Raw genomic sequence first — 17850 nt, 5'->3', positions numbered from 1 at the left:
AATAGAGATCAACATAAACATCACTTCTGTCCTTTTAATTGCTCATGAAAACCACACATTGCATGTTGTACCGCCATACAGTGAGACCTTCAGAGGCTGTGGTCCAGATTGTTGTACACACCAGTACCTCTAATACCTAGTAGCACATCCTCTTGCATTGATGCATGCCTGTATTCATCGTGGCAGACTATCCACAAGTTCATCAAGGCACTGTTGGTCCAGATTGTCTCACTCCTCAACAGCAATCAGCGTAGAGCCCTCAGAGTGTTTGGTGGGTCATGCCATCCATAAATAGCCCTTTTCAATCCATCCCAGGCATGTTTGATAGGATTCATGTCTGGAGAACATTCTGGCCACTCTAGTCGAGTGATGTCATTATCCTGAAGTAAGTCACTCACAAGACGTGCATGATGGGAGCGTGAATTGTCATCCATGAAGATGAATGCCTTGCCAATATGCTGCCAATATGGTTACACCATCGGTCGGAGGATGGCATTCATGTATGTTACAGCTGTTAAAGTATCTTCCATGACCACTGCATACGTCAGCCCCACATAATGCCACCCCAAAACAGCGGGGAACCTCCATCTTACTGCACTTGCTGGACAGTGTGTCTAAGGCATTCAGCCTGACCGGGTTGCTTCCAAACACGTCTCCAACGATTGTCTGGTTAAAGGCATATGTGACACTCATTGGTGAAGAGAACATGATGCCAATCCTGAGCAGTCCATTCAGCATGTTGTTGGGCCCATCTGTAGTGTACTGCATGGTGCCATAGTTGCAAAGGTGGACCTCACTGTGGACGTTGGGAGTGAAGTTGCGCGTCATGCTGCCTATTGCGCACAGTTTCAGTCATAAGACGATGTCCTGTGGCTGCACGAAAAGCATTATTCAAGATAGTGGCATTGCTGTCAGGGTTCCTCCGAGCCATAATCCGTAGGTAGCGGTCATCCACTGCAGTGGTAGCCCTTAGGTGGCCTGAGCGAGGCATGTCATCGACAGTTCCTCTCTCTCTGTATCTTGTCCATGTCCAAACAACATCACTTTAGTTCACTCCAAGAGGCCTGGACACTTCCCTTGTTGAGAGCCCTTCCTGGCCATCTAGGCATGGTTGAACTAATAGGTCATCGGACTTTCTTACATTTTTGTTGAGGCTGCAGGTGGTGGAGGACTCCAGGGCACCGGCACGGGTTGTAATCATGAAAATCCTTGTCCTATAATTTTCCTCTTCACTTACTTCAATAAATAAAATGCTTGATATGGTTCTTATACATTGTATTATTCACTCACACATATAATACATCGAGATCGCAATACTTCATCTCTAAAATTGCACATCCTCATTGTCCTTCTACCTACGAGAGAGTCTGACTGTGTCTGTCTCAAACAAAAAAACTGTACAACAGGGTTTCGCACTGGCTGATTTGGTGGCAAGAACGAGTTGCCAATGGTCAACATGCTATATGCTACCGTTGCCTGTGTGTGCACTTGTTTTCTTGGTGTTGATGTCACATTGAGTGTCACTCTTCCACCAGAGTGCGACGTATCGAAGAGTTTCTGTGGTGTTTGTCTTCATTCTGGGTGCAGTGAGTGTGTGCTTATTGTTCAAAATCCAGTGTTGTGCCAGAAGATCTCTATTTTTACGGCCTGGTTGTCATTAATACCTGTCATACTCGCATTTTCAACAGAGAGAACCCTGACCAACAGCATCCATCGATAAGGTGAATACCTGCTCAAACAACTATAGTTCACTTGTCCATGTATCAAGCACTGTGACCAACGATATTCATAAGTTATTTCATTGCACACATGTATCTATGTCACCATACTTGACCGTGCAGTTGTTGAAAGACACATATAGCCATCCAAAACATTGTATAAATTACTTGTCTTTGAAGTTCATTTCTTCATATAGAGTTTGGTTTCCAATGAAAATTCATACAAGTATTGAGTTACAACAATATACATAACATTATAGCTTATGCCTGTGGCTGACATTCCATCCATTGGTTATATTATGAACACACATATCACATAAAATGTCATAAAAATTTTCGTTAACTGGGTTCTGTTACTACAGTTTGTTTGTTAGTTTCAACTTATCTTCGTTCACATTAATTACATATCACACTTTTATGACACAATATGAGCATATGGTACATTTTTGCTTCACTTTATAGATAGGATTTTATCATTTATAGGAGCTTATTTCTTTCTTAGGTAGCGGAGGGAGAAAAACATTGGAAATAGGACTAAAACAACATGTACGTACATCATAGGTTCCTGAGTTCTTAGACAGTAGATGTATTTATGTAGTATTTCTGTTTACTTTGTATTTAAGTTAGGTACATATTGCATTCCTATTTTGGCTGCGCCTACAGCCAGTCTGTCGTGTATGTGCACAGGTTAATATCTCCTATCCTGCTATTAATGTCAATGTGTGTTGTTGAGTACACGACAGCTATTGTTGAGTACACAACAGCTGAAACATAAGCTAATTTCATTTATACTTTTGCTCCGATGGAAGCAGTGTGTTACTTCTCATTGCTGATAATTTTTGTGCCTATGTGTACAAATCAAAAGAATCACTTATGTCTATACACATTACTTTATCTTAACATACACTCTAGAAGAAAAATTACACTTAGAATTATGTACACTATGTACAATTATCTTCTAAAAAAAAATGTTACCACTCTTCATCTTTCTATAAAGGCTTTTATATCTTTGTGAGGGTAGAGACCCTTGTCTCTTCCTGTTTTCTCATAGGCTAATGTGTACATCCCAGGATATGGTATTTTGGAAATTACATCTACATCTACATTGATACTCCGCAAGCCACCCAACGGTGTGTGGCGGAGGGAAATAGAGTAATTGCCACTTCTTATTCAGTTTGCCAAATTTTGTCAATTTAGGGCGAGTCTGTAAGAGGAATCATTGCCCTACAAAAAACTGTGTAACACATTTCAGTTTCTTGTTATAAATTTTCCTTCTATACTTGGCCCTGTTTTCTAGAGTAACTACAGCTTGTTTGGTTTTATCTTATAGTGTCATTTATGTAGTGGATACGTTTGGTATGGGCGACTCCCACTCATTCATTTGCTTTGTCTGGAACATCAATTCATTAGGTATGAAACCTGTCGAAGAATGTGGAAGTTTATTGACAACTTGCATGAAAGGAGTTACATATTCTACCCATTGGGTATGTTTCTGAGGGGCATATGTCCTAATAAACTGGTTAAATTCTTTACACACTTGTTAAACTGGGCTTGGTTCTGAGTGAAAAAAGCATTATGCCCCTTGAGGTCATAAATTGTTTCCACTTCCGCCCAATGAAATATGAAGCCTTATCAGTTAGTAGTACCTTTGGTTTACCTACTCTTCTCAAATAGTCTTCCTCAATTCTTTTTCTGATATTTGTGGCTGTTGCATTTTTAATGGCATACAATTTGATATGTTTCAAGAAAATATCCTATAGTGCTACTACATATCTTACGCCTCCTTTACTTCTTGGATATGGACTAGCTATGTCCAAGGATACTACATCTAGGGGGCTTTTTGTGGGTATTGGCTGTAGCTCAGTATATTCTGAAACATTGGACTGTTTTGATTTATGACATATTGCATATTTCTTAATATCTGTAGGACTCATCTTCTCAGATTTGGAAAATAACAAAGTGTGCAATTTTTTCAGTACATTTGCCTGCTCCATAATGTCCCTGTATTTCATGTGTGTGTCTTTTAAATTTGTTGGTATAATCTTTAGGAATACCTACACACCATTGATCAGATTTTTCATGTTTCCTATGAAACAAAATGCCCTTGTACTTCTGATACCATTTACTTACCTTTCCACCTTCATCTTGCGTAAGGTTTTGCATGAATTTACTCCATCTGCAATGTTGCTGTTGTATAATTTTCATATGCTTACAAAATGTATGCTAATCAGACTGTTGTGTTGTACCTTGCATTAATAACATTTTGATTTCTGCATCCTGCTCTGTTAATTCACCAAATTCCTCTAAACTTGTGGTAACCTAGGGAAGGCACCTGCAATAACATTTTGACTCCTTTAATATAAATGATCTCAAAACTGAATTCTTGTAAATATAGACACCACCTAGCTAATCTATGATGCAATAGTTTACCTGTTAAAAGGAATGACAGTTACTGGTGTTCACAGTAAACCATGGTATTCTCATATTACAGCTAAACTCTCCAATTCTGACACAGAGTAAGATCTTTCTGCTTCTGATAATGTGTGACTAGCAAAACTGATGACCTTGGGTACTTCTTTACTTTCTTATCCCCCGAGCACCTGAGATGGCATCTGTGCAAAGACAAAAATTGTTGGACATATCAGGGTGGCTAAGAATATTTGCTTTTACTAATGCCTGCTTAATGTTATAAAGTCCTCCTGACACTTATCGTCCCATAACCAAGGCCTATTTTTTTCATAACAAGTTGAGCAATGCATCACCGTTCATCAGTTGCTGTGGTACGAATTTACAAAAAAAAGGTGCTAGTCCTACAAAGGGTTTTAGTTGTTTTTATTCCTCGGAACTGGTCAGTTGCATATGGCATCAAATTTTTTTCGGATCAGGTAATACACCTTGTTCTGACACAACATGTCCTAAAAATTTGACCTGCTCCTTACCAAAACTAGACTTTTTGAAATTGGCTGTTACTCCGTAATATGCAAGTTGTTGAAGTACCTGTTCAATCAGCCTGATGTGTTCTAATCTTCAGTCCAAAAGGTAGAACACAGAGTTCATAACTCCTGCCACCACAAACAAATGCTGTATATTTTCAACTTTCTTCATGGTGCTTTATTTGCCAGTAGGACATCTTGAGATGAAGTATATTGAAGAATTTTTTATTGTAAAACTTAAGAAGCTGTTTATCCAAGTTGTCTAGTCTTATGCATGCTGGTACTATAACCTCTATCATTAAGAACTAATACTTACTGAACTGTGTGGTTTACTTACTGGTAATATAGGACTGCAATAGGGTGAAAATGAAGGTTTTATAATTCCCCATTTAATCATATGATTGTCCCTTACTGCCTCTCATTAGCCCATGGAATAGGAGATGACATTACACAAAATGTTTCATGCGGATAGATTTCAAATTTATATTCAGTCTTTGATTACTTCTGGCTCGTTACTGAAAACCTTTGCACACATTAGAAAGTTCTTGTCATTGCATATCATTTAGTGTCTGCGATTCACTTAGGTTCTGTTCTACCATTTTGTAACTAACCTCAGTGTTTATTTCTTGCTCAGTATCCAATCTGTTTGTGAAATATACAGCTAGAAAAGAATATTGCACTACTACATTTGACTCTGGTTTGGTTTTGTTACTATCATCAGGTGTTTTGTTTAAATCAATAGAAAAGATCTGATCATTAAAAAAAAAAAAAAAAAAAAGTGGCATTTACCATTACCTATGTGAATCTGTGTTTTGTTTGTTCCAAACGTGTTCATGCCAGTAAGACAATTAACTAAAAGTTTGTCAATTATAAGAAAGTTGCACTTCACTGCAAAATGTTCAGTTTGTACTGAAATAAATGCTTGATGCTTAACCAATTTAATCTTACTGCCTGTAGCAGTTTGCACCTTGCAGTTTTGTCCAGGAAATATTGGGAACTTTCCTCTCTTCTTCAATTCACAAAAAAATGCATTTGACATTAGGTTGGTAGTTGAACCTGTATCTAACATTAACTGTAAGTCAATGTTAAATATTTTCACGTTAATGATTGCTTGTACTTGTTCTTCCTGGACTTTATCTACTATACCTAACTCATGCTGATGCAAATCATCCTTGATGTCATCTCGTTTGTCAAATCTCATGAAACATGTTTGTAGTTCTGTCTTGCCCCCACTCCCTGAGAGGTCAATAGCCAGGGGCTTAACTACGACCAGTTGGTGTTTTCCAATGGCGTAATGGACTTAGTTCATTACCTCGAGAAATTTCAGTGAGTTGCACTGTGTGTGTACTTTGCCAATTTGTGTTGTTAGCTTCTGTGCAGTTATTTTGCTGCCCAAAGATCGGCTGTGGGTGCAGCATAAGGCATGGCATTGTTGCCGTGCATTGGCCACTGCTGCAGCTGACTATTTCTATTCATATTTGGCATAGGGCCTTGTGATGGTGAATTGTAATTCGCTCATGCATTGAAATTACCCCTGTTGTTTTGGAAATTTCTCTTAAATAGCTTGTTTTTACCGTTCCCGTTACTGTACTCATTACCTCTGGGTATGTAGTTTTGCTGTTGTGTGTACCAACCTTGCTGTGTGTTTAAATCACGTTTTACTGACTGGTTTACATAATTATGTTGTTGTTGTGCCTTATTTTCTGTTGCTCTATGGGGTACCAGTCTTGCCTCATAGATTAAGTCAATAGAATCAAGCAATGACAGAAAATATTCAGTGTCGTGCTCGGATGTTGTGACTAATTTTTCTCTAATGTGCGATGGTAAACAACTTCTCAAAATTTTTAGCACGTCTACCTGTGATATTGAGTTCGTCCAGTAGTGTGTCTTGTTAAGGTATTTTTCAAAGTATCCACGGAGACTACTGTATTTGCCATTGAATGATGCAGGGTTGAAAACCTCACGTCTGAGTTTTTCTTGCATTGCCTCAGACCAGTATTTATCAAGGAAAGCTTGTTCAAATTGGGTATAAGTGCTGCAATGGTCAAGCACTTCAGTTGCCCATAAGAGCACATTGCCTTGTGTATATCCCAAGACAAATCTGATTTTCTGTGCTTCCATCCAATTGCATGGAAATACATGACAAAAAGCACTAATAAATACTATGGGATTCATTCTTTTACCTTCAGTAGTAAATGTAGGAAATTGTTGATGCCTCAGCAAACCTGTGTCTGAAAAAATAGTTGATAGACTAGTTGCATTTTTTATCATATTTATGTTGTTATTGTAGTTACCTGTAATTCCGGCCGGTAATTATTCAGGTATTAGAGTTGTTGGTATGTTTACATTTTGCAACCTACAACTGTCACTGGTACCTCTATGGGACTCATGACAATTTGTGAATAGATACCAACAGGTTGTGGTTTGTTCACTGTAGCCTGTGTATTATTTGCATATTATTACATATTACATATTTTGCATATTATTATTTGTTTATTTCGAGATTCAGTAATATTTTCTTCTAAAAGATTGCAGATCCTATTTTCCGCTGCTTGTAGGTTAATGTTTACTTTTTTCACGATTTCATCTTCTTTTTCTGAATGGCCTTTTCTACTACATCTGTGTATAACTTACAATTGGTTACTAACTTCTCTGCAATGGTGTTACCCTTATCTAGTGTACCTGCATCAGCTTGACTAATGATATCACATAGATTTTCATTAATCTTCTCTCTCTCCTTCTTAGCACATGCTGAGTTAACTTCTAATGTTGCTACCCTTAAAGTAAGCTCTTCTACAGCTATGGGTATGCCTTTGTAGTCTTTATTTAGTTTGTTAATGACAGTGGTTACCTTTTTTACTGTCGAAACCAAATGGTTTTGTGTGGCTTCAATGTTTGTGTTTGCGTCTGTTATTTTATTTATCTATTGTTCTACTAGATTGCGATGGCCATTAAAAGAATCTACCATCTGTTTTACCTCCATAATGTTACTGTTAACTTCATAAAGTACTTCATGCTTTACCTGTGTTTTCATATCATTCAATTTTTTGTCAATTTCAGTGCGAAAATTTTTGAATAAGTCATCAAATTTCTGTGAGACTGTGTCTTGCAAATCCTTGAATACTTGTTTTTGTTCTTGCTTCATTGCATTTAGATCTTTTGTAACAGTGTTTTGTTGCTGTTTTACCATGTTCATATCCTGTGTAACAGTGTTTTGCTGCTGTTTTGCTATGTTCATATCTTGTGTCAAATTACTGAAATTTGTGTTTATATTGTGTTTCATATCATCAAATTTCACATTTATGTTAGATAGTAGCAGCCATAGCAGTGTTCCAGTTGTACTACTGTGGTTGCTGTCTGTTGTACTTCCCTAGTTAATGTTTGTGTTGTGACCAAGTGATGTTTGTAACGTGTTGCCAAGATTCATATTTAGATCCCTCTCTAACATTTCGAATTTTTGCCTTTTTGTAATACTTGTTCCCCATCATGATTAATGCAAACAGAAAATACAGGCAATTAGTTTTAATAATTCATAACAATGTCGTAGAAATTTCTTACTATAACAGTTGTTAACAAACACTACTAATGACCGGTGCCCAGAAGTCCTGGCACACAGGTCGACAGTTTTAAAATTCTTTACAGTTTTGTTGAAGCTGCAGTTGGCAGAGGGCTCCAGGGACACCAGTGCTTGTTTTAATCACAAAAATCCTCTTCCTGTAATTTTCCTCTTCACTTACTTTGATAAATAAAATGCTTGATATGGTTCTTTAAGATTATATTATTCAATCACACACATAACACATTGAGATAGCAGTACTTTATCTAAAATCGCATATCCTCATTGTCCTTCTACCTACGAGAGTCTGACTGTGTTTGTCTCAAATAAAAAAACTGTACAACAAACTGAATGAGAAAATGTTTTCACTTGTCTGCGCCTTACCGCACATTCATAATTAATGTCTTTGCCAACCTTCTGGTTACTCGGAGTTTCATACTTTTTTTTTTCTTTCTAAATATATAAATCTTAATTTTACAGCATCCTGGGGGCCTTTCATCATGTACTTATACAAAAGACTGGAACTGATTGGCTGTCGGACCCACTCTGTTTAATAGGCACTGCTCATCCATGGTTGTATACATCTTTGGGCAGGTTTAGTGACATCTCTGAACTGTCAAAGGGACTGTGTCTGTGATATAGTATCCACAGTCAACGTCTATCTTCAGGAGTTCTGGGAACTGGGGTGATGCAAAACTTTTTTTGATGTGTGTAACAAAACCTACCTACACCTAAAAATTCAATGAAATAAAATCTCTGTAATATATACAATCTTTATTAGAGATGGGACTTATTCTAATTTTTACTTTGCATAGTACTTTTTAATATAATGGTGAGGATAGAGTCCCTTCACCTTTCCCCTTTCACTGGGTAGGTCAATAAATATGCCCAAGGATGTGGAACCCTTATTATTTCAAATAGTCCAACAAATAACAGTTGCCATTTCTCGTTCCTCTTCTTCAATAAAGATGCCTGTGGATGAGTGCACAACAACACTCTATCACTTACAGCAAAAGTTTGTACCTTCTTTGACTTATTGTCATATTTTACCATTCTCCTTCTGGTCTTTTTGGCCATGTTCACTAAAGCCAACTTAATGTTTACTTCCCAAGAGGGCTTATCATGTGACACCTTTGGTAGACTGTTCACCCACTCATTCCTTTCTTCCTTTTGAAACATCATTCCTCTGGTGTAGGTACAACTAACAGCAGACTGCAGTATGGACTGATCGATGGTTCTATCAGGTCCCAGTTTATCATCCTATTTATTTCTTCATTTACTGATTTCTTCAATTTCCATGGAATTGGATATGATTTATTACAATATGCCTCACGAGGAAACACCTCCAAATGGTATGTAAATCCCCTAATAATTCCTGGCCTTTCTTCAAAAACCTAGATATATTTCTCCAAATGGTCAATCAACTGATAATTTTCTTTGTTTTCCAATCCATCACCTTCCTTTGACTTTGCTTCCACTTGTTCTGCTATCCCAAGTATCTTGCTTCCTTTTACCTCTTCTGTGCATTTTTATCTCCTTTCTTTACTAATGAGCTTAATACCATGCCCAGTACAGTAATTTCCAATGCTTCATCGTGTACTTATACAAAAGACACATCCAATGATCAGATCAGCTTGTGCCATTTCCCCATTATCACAAAATCTGACTTTATCGGTCAAGAAGTCTATTTTTAAGTCCTTCTCCCTCATAGTCTCTAATCTGATGATACAATCTTCTATTAATTTTTGAATTAGTAGGAACACACACCTTATCACTGTATTTCCTATTCTTACATCTAGCAAATATTGTATCCGGACCAGTTGCGAGCGGGTACCTAATGCTCCTATGGTCTTACAGTTTCGTATTGGCAACATCGGTAACTCTGTCTTCTGGGATAGCCATTTAAATAAATTGTTAGAGTTTGCATTTATCAAAGCTCCAGTATCCAAGATTACTCTTATAAGTATGTCTACTATTTTGGGATGGTTTGCTGATACTGGCACCTTATTAGAAACTTGTTCCCCAGAATTTACATCTTCCATTAACTTCTCAATGATTGTCATTCCTTTGTAGTATCTAAAACAGTTTACAGGTGATTGCTTGCCCCCAATTACTCTTTTATTGACTGAACCTCTGGGGCGTAATCCAGTCAGATTCAGTTTAAATTGCTTGGTCTAGCCTGTTCGTTGTTGTTAGCATTGATTGCTTCGACTATTACCAGTGGTTGTTCTTGCCAGGCTTGATTATTTGCTGGCCTTGGCCTCACCTCGTATATGCTTTGATTGCTTTGTTCTTGATTTCTACCAGCATTATATACAGGATTGTACCTCCTCTCAAATCGCCTCTGTCTGTTTCTGTTCTGCTCATAATTTCTTCCGTTATGCTGCTGTTCCATACAATTTACTCCATTGTTGCAACCATTATTCGTATTGGTTCAATGAAAATTATCCATTTGTCTTCCATTCATTCTTCCATTATTACTGTTATAACCTATCTGCCTATTTTCTAATTGACATGATTTATTATAATTATTTCTTCCTCTTTGTTCCTCCTGTAGCAAATTGATTGAGTCTACTGCAGACATGAATTCTTCCAGATTATCTTCTAAAACATGCAGCAGTTTTTCCCTGATCTCCATCAGGAGCTGAGCTTTGATGATCATTATCACACTTTCATGATCTATTAGTTGATCCTAATGTCCTGCTTTATTCAGATATTTTTTGAAGTATTTCCGTAAGTTCCTGTTTCGGTAAGAGAAGGGTTCCGGGTTATGTACTTCCTTCTTCAATCTCTCCTGGATGCCTCTTGACCAATATCTCAAATTTTTCGTAGGTGTGACACTTGTCTAATACGTTGGTCACCCACAGACTACCATCAGCTTGGATGTATCCTGATACATATTCGATTCTCTGTTGATCAGACCAAGCTTGTGGTAACACTCCTCCGAATCGTCTGATAAATATGACAGGATCTAATGTATTCTTTTCCAGAAAAAAAATATTTGGAATTGCCTATGCTTTAACATTTTCTATTCCATGATAGATCTGGTATAATCACTCATAGGTGACATGCGTCCATGTATCTGTTCAATTTGGGTTTGTATGTGGGTACTGCTCATCACCCCCACAATTATACATCAAACCCTGATTTCTACCTTTATATCTCCACTCTGGGCTGGCTTCGTTTCTTTTTTCAGTAACCGAGCGGGGTGGCGCAGTGGTTAGACACTGGACTCGCATTCGGGAGGACGACGGTTCAATCCCGCGTCCAGCCATCCTGATTTAGGTTTTCCGTGATTTCCCTAAATCACTCCAGGCAAATGCCGGGATGGTTCCTCTGAAAGGGCACGGCCGACTTCCTTCCCAATCCTTCCCTAATCCGATGAGACCGATGACCACGCTGTCTGGTCTCCTTCCCCAAACCAACCAACCAACCTTTTTTCAGTAGTGGTCTCCCTCGCAGTTCTTCTGTCCTTTGAGTGCATGTTTGCAGATTCTGTTTAACTTCTCCTTCCCATCTTTGGAACTCTGTTCGTATCTGCTTGCAAACTTGCTTCAACTCTTGATCTATTTGGTGAGGTAACGGTAGGCCTTGACTCCCTATATTCTCTACCTTGATACCTTTATTAACAGACAATATCACCTGCTGTTTCTTATCCACTACCCAGTCATCTAATTGTTGATTGAACTGCTGGTTTTTTCCTTGGAACTTTTGTTCCATTTGCCCTTCACATCCGGGCGCTAATTCATTTACTGTTGAGGCCAGGTTTTGTACCTCTATTTCTACCATTTGTTGTCTCCCCTGCATGATTTCAATTTCACTGTTTACACTGTTTATTTCAATTCGAAATTGTTTGTGGGTTTGCTTCATACTATTTATTTCCTTGCTGATTTCTGTCTGTTCATTTGTCAAAGTACTCACGTCAACTAATACTTTGACAAAATCTTCTCTTGTGGGCTGTTCATTCACTTTATTGGTTATAGCACTTACTTTCGCAGCTAACTCTGCCTGTTCTGTAACTAAATTACTCACAGTGGTGGTCGGATTTGTTACTTTAGCCACTATATTTGCCTGTTCCACAGCTATGGTTTCTACATTTGTAGAAACAGCCGCCTGCACTGCTGACATATTCACTTGCTCAGCAAACAGTTTTGTCTGAGTAGCAGACATGTTGGACTGTTCTGAAGCTAAATTTTCAACTGTTGTTGAAATATTTGCTTGCATAGCATACATAATCATTTGAATAGCAGAAATGTGAAACTGTTCTGCGGCTGAACTAGCTATGGTATTCATCAAATGTTTAATTTGATTTAAGAGCTCAGCTGTAGGATCTTTGGATTCTCCTTGGCCAGCATCTACCATTTACTGACAGTTTACTGTAATGCCTGATTCTGGCAGTAGTGTCACTTACTGCATGTAATGTAGCATCCAGTCCTCTATCTTCTGTCAACTGAATGTCACTATTATCTTTTTTCTTTTCCTGTGTCTGTGTTCTATTATCCTTTTTATTGCAAATATCTGTTCTATACAGTTCCCACCTTTTCTAAAGCTACTCTGGTACTTTCCTATTGTTGGCTCCAGTTGTTCTTCCACTCTGTTCAGTAAGATTCTTGACAAAACCTTGTACCTTATGTTTACGAGAGAGATGCCCCTGTAGTTATCCAATACTTTCTTGCCCCCTTTCTTGTATAGTGGTATTATAATGGCTTCTTTCCAGTCTATGGGTATTTTCTTATTTCTCCATATATCCATTATTGTGTTGTACATACTTCCTTCTATTTCAGGCCCATCCCACATGATCTCTTCAGGACAGATACCATCATTGCCTGATGCCTCGTTGTTTTTGAGGTTTTTAATTGCCTCTGCTACTTCTGCCCTGGTGGGTGCATTGTCTAGACTACCCTGAGTTTTGTCCCTAGAGCATAAGTGTGTCTACTTTATTGTCAGTGCTTCTGCATTCAGCAAAACCCTAAAATACCTAGCTATTTCCTTGCACCGCTCTTTCTTGCCAATTTTTATTGTGATGTCTTGTCCTATTATGAAGGGTTCTTTTGCCTCGGAGCCTTTAATTCTGCTTTTCATTTCTCTGAAAAAGACTTATGAGTTGTGTTTCTTGAAGGCTGTGTTTCCTTCTTCAAGTTTCTCATTCCATCTTCTTCTCTTGCCATTTCTGATCATTTTGCTAGCAATTTTTCTCGCATTCTGGAAGTTCAGCCAGTCTTCTTGTATTACTTGAAAATCTATTACCATGAAACCCACGTTTCTTAAAAGCACTTCACTTTAGCATCATACTTTACTTTTTGAGAGTTTACCAATCTGGACACCACCTGTGGATCCGGGGGTTAGAATTGGCTCAAGGTATTCCTGCCTGTCATAAGAGGCGACTAACAGGAGTATCACACTTTCTGGCCCTGTAAGTTCAGGTCTCATTTTATGATTTAACCTGCCACTTTCCAAATTCTACAGAAGTGTGGGCCATATGGGAAGGATGCCTTATGTGGTGCTTGAGTTATCCATAGTGCCCTTAGATTCGATCTCCTGAACCTCTTGTCATGGCTTTGCATCTCTACTTGCAATTCAACTATTTGGGTGAGGACACTTTCCAGGATATGCTATCTTATTCCATTGTCTCCTGTCCTCCTTCACCCCCATGAAAGTACTGGATTTCTCTGCACCCAATATCCAGCACGGTGGCCAGTCCTTTGTGCTGGGGTTGTCATGTACCCATTTGATGGTAGCCCCCTGACAGAGATCACACTGCTGATGTCTGAGCTGTAAACTCCCCACATATGCCAAGGAGTAGATGCCTGTCTTCCTGGGGCATTATGATTCCCGGCAATGGCCATCATGCCAGGTGGCCTTTGCTGTGGCTGGGTGGCGCCTGTGAGGAGAGCCCCTGATCGGAGTGGGTGGCATCAGGGCAGATGACCCACAATGAAGTGGACTGAGTCATCTCCTGTTGGTGACCGCATGGTGCCAGCAGTCTCTTAGAAGGGCAAGATTGAGTACAATGCTGACAGATATGAACCTAAATTGTTTCCCTCCCGCTACACAATGTAGGGCTACAGATAGAAGAGAGCCATATTCACCTCGGTATCTAGTCTGTAGCAGAATGGATGGGGACTCCTTTCTACCTATGAAGCCTCAATTTTTTGTTGAACATTTTGAGGATAAATTTGGAGAAGCAGCACTGTCCAAGATGAAAAGCAGTGCAGTCTTGATTCAGACAGCATCCCCAACCCAATCACGGGTGTTACTCGCTTGTGACTGGCTGGGTGATATTTATGTTTCTCTCACTCCCCATAAAAGCTTCAACATGGTCCAGGGGATTATTTTCCATTGTGACCTCCTCTTGCAGTCTGATGATGAGCTCCATGCCAATCTAGAATGGCAGGGTGTTCATTTCATCCCACACATTTACAGGGGACCCAAGAACAATAGGGGTTCATTGCTTGAAAAGGTCAAGGTGATGGTTTATTGATGTGATGTTAAACCATACATCACTTACCCTATGTGGTGCTTTAAGTGCTGGAAATTCAGCCAAATGTCTTCCCACTGCACTTCCAGTGCCACATGTTGACTGCAGATGTCCACTGCATCCAGATACTCCCTGTATGCCTCCTCTCATTTGTATAAACTGCGGAGAGCAGCGCTTCCCCTGCTCACCAGAGTGCACAGTGCTCCAAAAGGAGTGGAAAATCAAGGAGTACAAGACTCTGGACCAGTTGACTTATGAAGAGACTAAACATAAATTTGAACGATTGCACCCCATTCAGTTGACATCCACATACACTGCAGATACATTACCATCGCAATCACAAGTACAATTGTACCACACTCTGTACCATGAACAGTGAACCCTCGGGGTCTCCAGAATACATCTGCCCCCTTGGTGGTAGGGGGAAAATCTCCTTTTGTTGTCCCCAAAGAACCTACTTTTAGCAAAAGCCCCCCCCCCCCAAACACAGGGGACATTGGTCCCATCCCATCAGCTGGAGGAGCAATAGCCTCCTCTCATGCAAAATGGGTCCCCTGGGGCCCTCTCTCCCACAGTTTCCACTAATGCCACAGCAGACACTCACCAGTGGCTAAAGGAGCCAAAAGCTGCTGAACAATGAGCTTCACGCTCTTCCTGCGTACCTAAAGCTACTTAGAGAAGTCCTCCCAGCAAGCCCCTAAAGAGAAGCGAGAGGGCAAGCAAACAAAGAAGTCTGTTAAGAAAAAGGACCCTCCAGTGGCCCCACCGTCTCTCCATACCAATTATGCACCTGCTAATGAGGTCGAGATCTCAGCATCCCCTGAGCACCTGCAATCTCACTGATGCCTCATCCACAGTAGGATTGGATACAAATACTCAATCGGTGGCAGCAGGTGACCCTCACGTGTAACCTGCCTCCTTGCATGCTTCATAGCTTCCCAGCCTCATGATAACATCATCCTCCAGTGGAATTGCTGTGATTTTTTCCACCACCTGGCTGAGCTATGGCAGTTGTTAAGCTTTACACCTGCTTTCTGCACTGCCTTCCAGGAAATCTGGTTCCCAGCAATGTGGACCCCTGCCCTTCACTGCTATAGGGGATATTACAAGAGCTGTAGCAATTATAATAGAGTGTCAGGTGGAGTTTGTGTCTATGTCCTTAACTCAGAATGCAGTAAACCTGTGACCCTTCAAACCCCTCTTGAAGCTGTGGCTGTCAGGATAAGGACGACACAGGAAATAACTGTCTGCAAAGTATATCTTCCTCCAGATGGTGCAGTACCACTGAACACATTCGCTGCACTGATTGATCAACTCCCTAAACCTTTCCTACTTTTGGGACATTTTAATGCCCACAATCCTTTGTGGGGTGGCGCCATGCTTAATGGCCGAGGTAGAAGGTCGAAAATTTACTGTCACAACTTGACCTCTGCCTCTTAAATACAGGTGCCCTCACATATTTCAGTGTGCCACATGGCACATATTCTACTATTGATCTCTCAGTTTGCAGTCCTGGCCTTGTCCTGTCTATCCACTGGTGAGCACATGACTACCTGTGTGATAATGACCACTTCCCCATCTTTCTATCACTCCCCCAGCATCATGCCCATGGACGCCTATCCAGGTGGGCTTTAAACAAGGCAGACTGGGAAGCTTTCACCTCTGCTGTCACTGCTGAATCTCCCCCACATGGTACCATCGATGTGGTAGTTGAGCAGGTCACTAGAACGATCATTTCTGTTGCAGAAAACACGATTCCTTGTTCTTTAGGGTGTTCCCGGTGAAAGTCAGTACCATGGTGGTAGGCGGAAATCACTGAGGCCATTAAAGAGCTTCGGCGAGCTCTACAGCAACATAAGCAGCACCCTTGCCTAGAGCATCTAATAGCTTCTAAATGTCTCCATGCCCGAATTCACCAGCTTGTAAAAAGATGGAAACAGGCGTGTTTGGAGAGGTACATCTCGACCATTGGGTGCCATATGTCACCTTCCCAAGTCTGGACAAAGATCAGACGTGTTTGTGGGTACCAGGTCCCGACAGGTGTTACTGGCATTAACATCAATGACATGTTATCTGCTGATGCAAGTGCAGTTGCCTAACCCTTTGCTGAGCACTATGTTTGAGCCTCCGTGTCAGAGAATCATCCACCAGCATTTCGCACCCTCAAACGGCGGATGGAAAGGAAAGCCCTCTCATTCACTGAACGTCACAGTGAACCCTATAATACTCCATTTACAGAGTGGGAGCTCCTCAGCATCCTTGCACATTGTCCTGACACAGCTCCTGAGTCAGATTGGATTGAATCCACAGTCAGATGATCAAACATCTCTCATACGACTACAAGCAACATCTCCTCATCATCTTCAACCGTATCTTTTTAGTTGTAATGTTGGGTGTTTTTGCGCTTTGAGCCTTGCTTGCATCAGGAAAAAGGGCTGATGATGCTCTAGTTTGGTCCCTTTATACCCTAAAGCAACCAACCAACCAACCAACCAACCAATCTATTCATCACTTTTCCACAGAAAAACATTAACACTTCAACATACAACGTGTGTTTATACTATGAAACAATAAAGTACTGTTTTTGCCAGTGCTACCAATACAAACACGTAATTTAACATTTATAACACAGCAATCCACAGCCTTCTATATAAAAAATTACCAGTTTTATTAGATCTTGAAGTAATGCACATAAAAATTTTAAAATTAAAATCTGGTGTAGATTATATTTAAAAAAATGAAATAAAATACTTCCAATGTGAGTTTATAAGTTATATGTATATATCATTTTATTTGGAAAATTGCAAATTTTATAATGAGATAAAAATCCAAAAATGTGAAAAAATGTTTTTCTGTTTTAACTGCCCTTAAGGATTTCAGTAGGGATTGAAGGTTATGTTGGACTTCAGGAATGGGAGGACGATGGCAGAACTTGTAGGTGGACAAGACAGGTAGTTGGTGGAAACCTTCTGTCAGGTAATCATTGTGAATCATTGCCTGTAGGGAGGATATGTCTCTAGGTTAGAATGTGTTTTGAGTTTTTGTATGGCTTTCCTTTCTTGTGTTAGATGGTGGTATGAACTGGGAGAGGCAAGGCTAAATGTTGGTATTAGGTTGGCCTTGATTGGAGGGACTGGTGGCAAAGAAGTGTTTAAACTGTAGGGA

The 17850-nt window shown here is 39.8% G+C and overlaps 1 protein-coding gene across 1 annotated transcript in view; it reads left to right on the top strand.

Moving 5' to 3' along the window:
- LOC126419539 (dynein axonemal intermediate chain 7-like) overlaps nt 1-17850 on the top strand; it is a 770648-nt gene that overhangs the window by 6018 nt on the left and 746780 nt on the right. The gene's annotated exons all lie outside the window — the stretch shown is intronic.

Source organism: Schistocerca serialis, chromosome 9 (assembly GCF_023864345.2).
Source record: "Schistocerca serialis cubense isolate TAMUIC-IGC-003099 chromosome 9, iqSchSeri2.2, whole genome shotgun sequence".
NCBI lineage: Eukaryota > Metazoa > Arthropoda > Insecta > Orthoptera > Acrididae > Schistocerca > Schistocerca serialis.
This window is presented reverse-complemented; position numbering and strand designations above follow the sequence as displayed.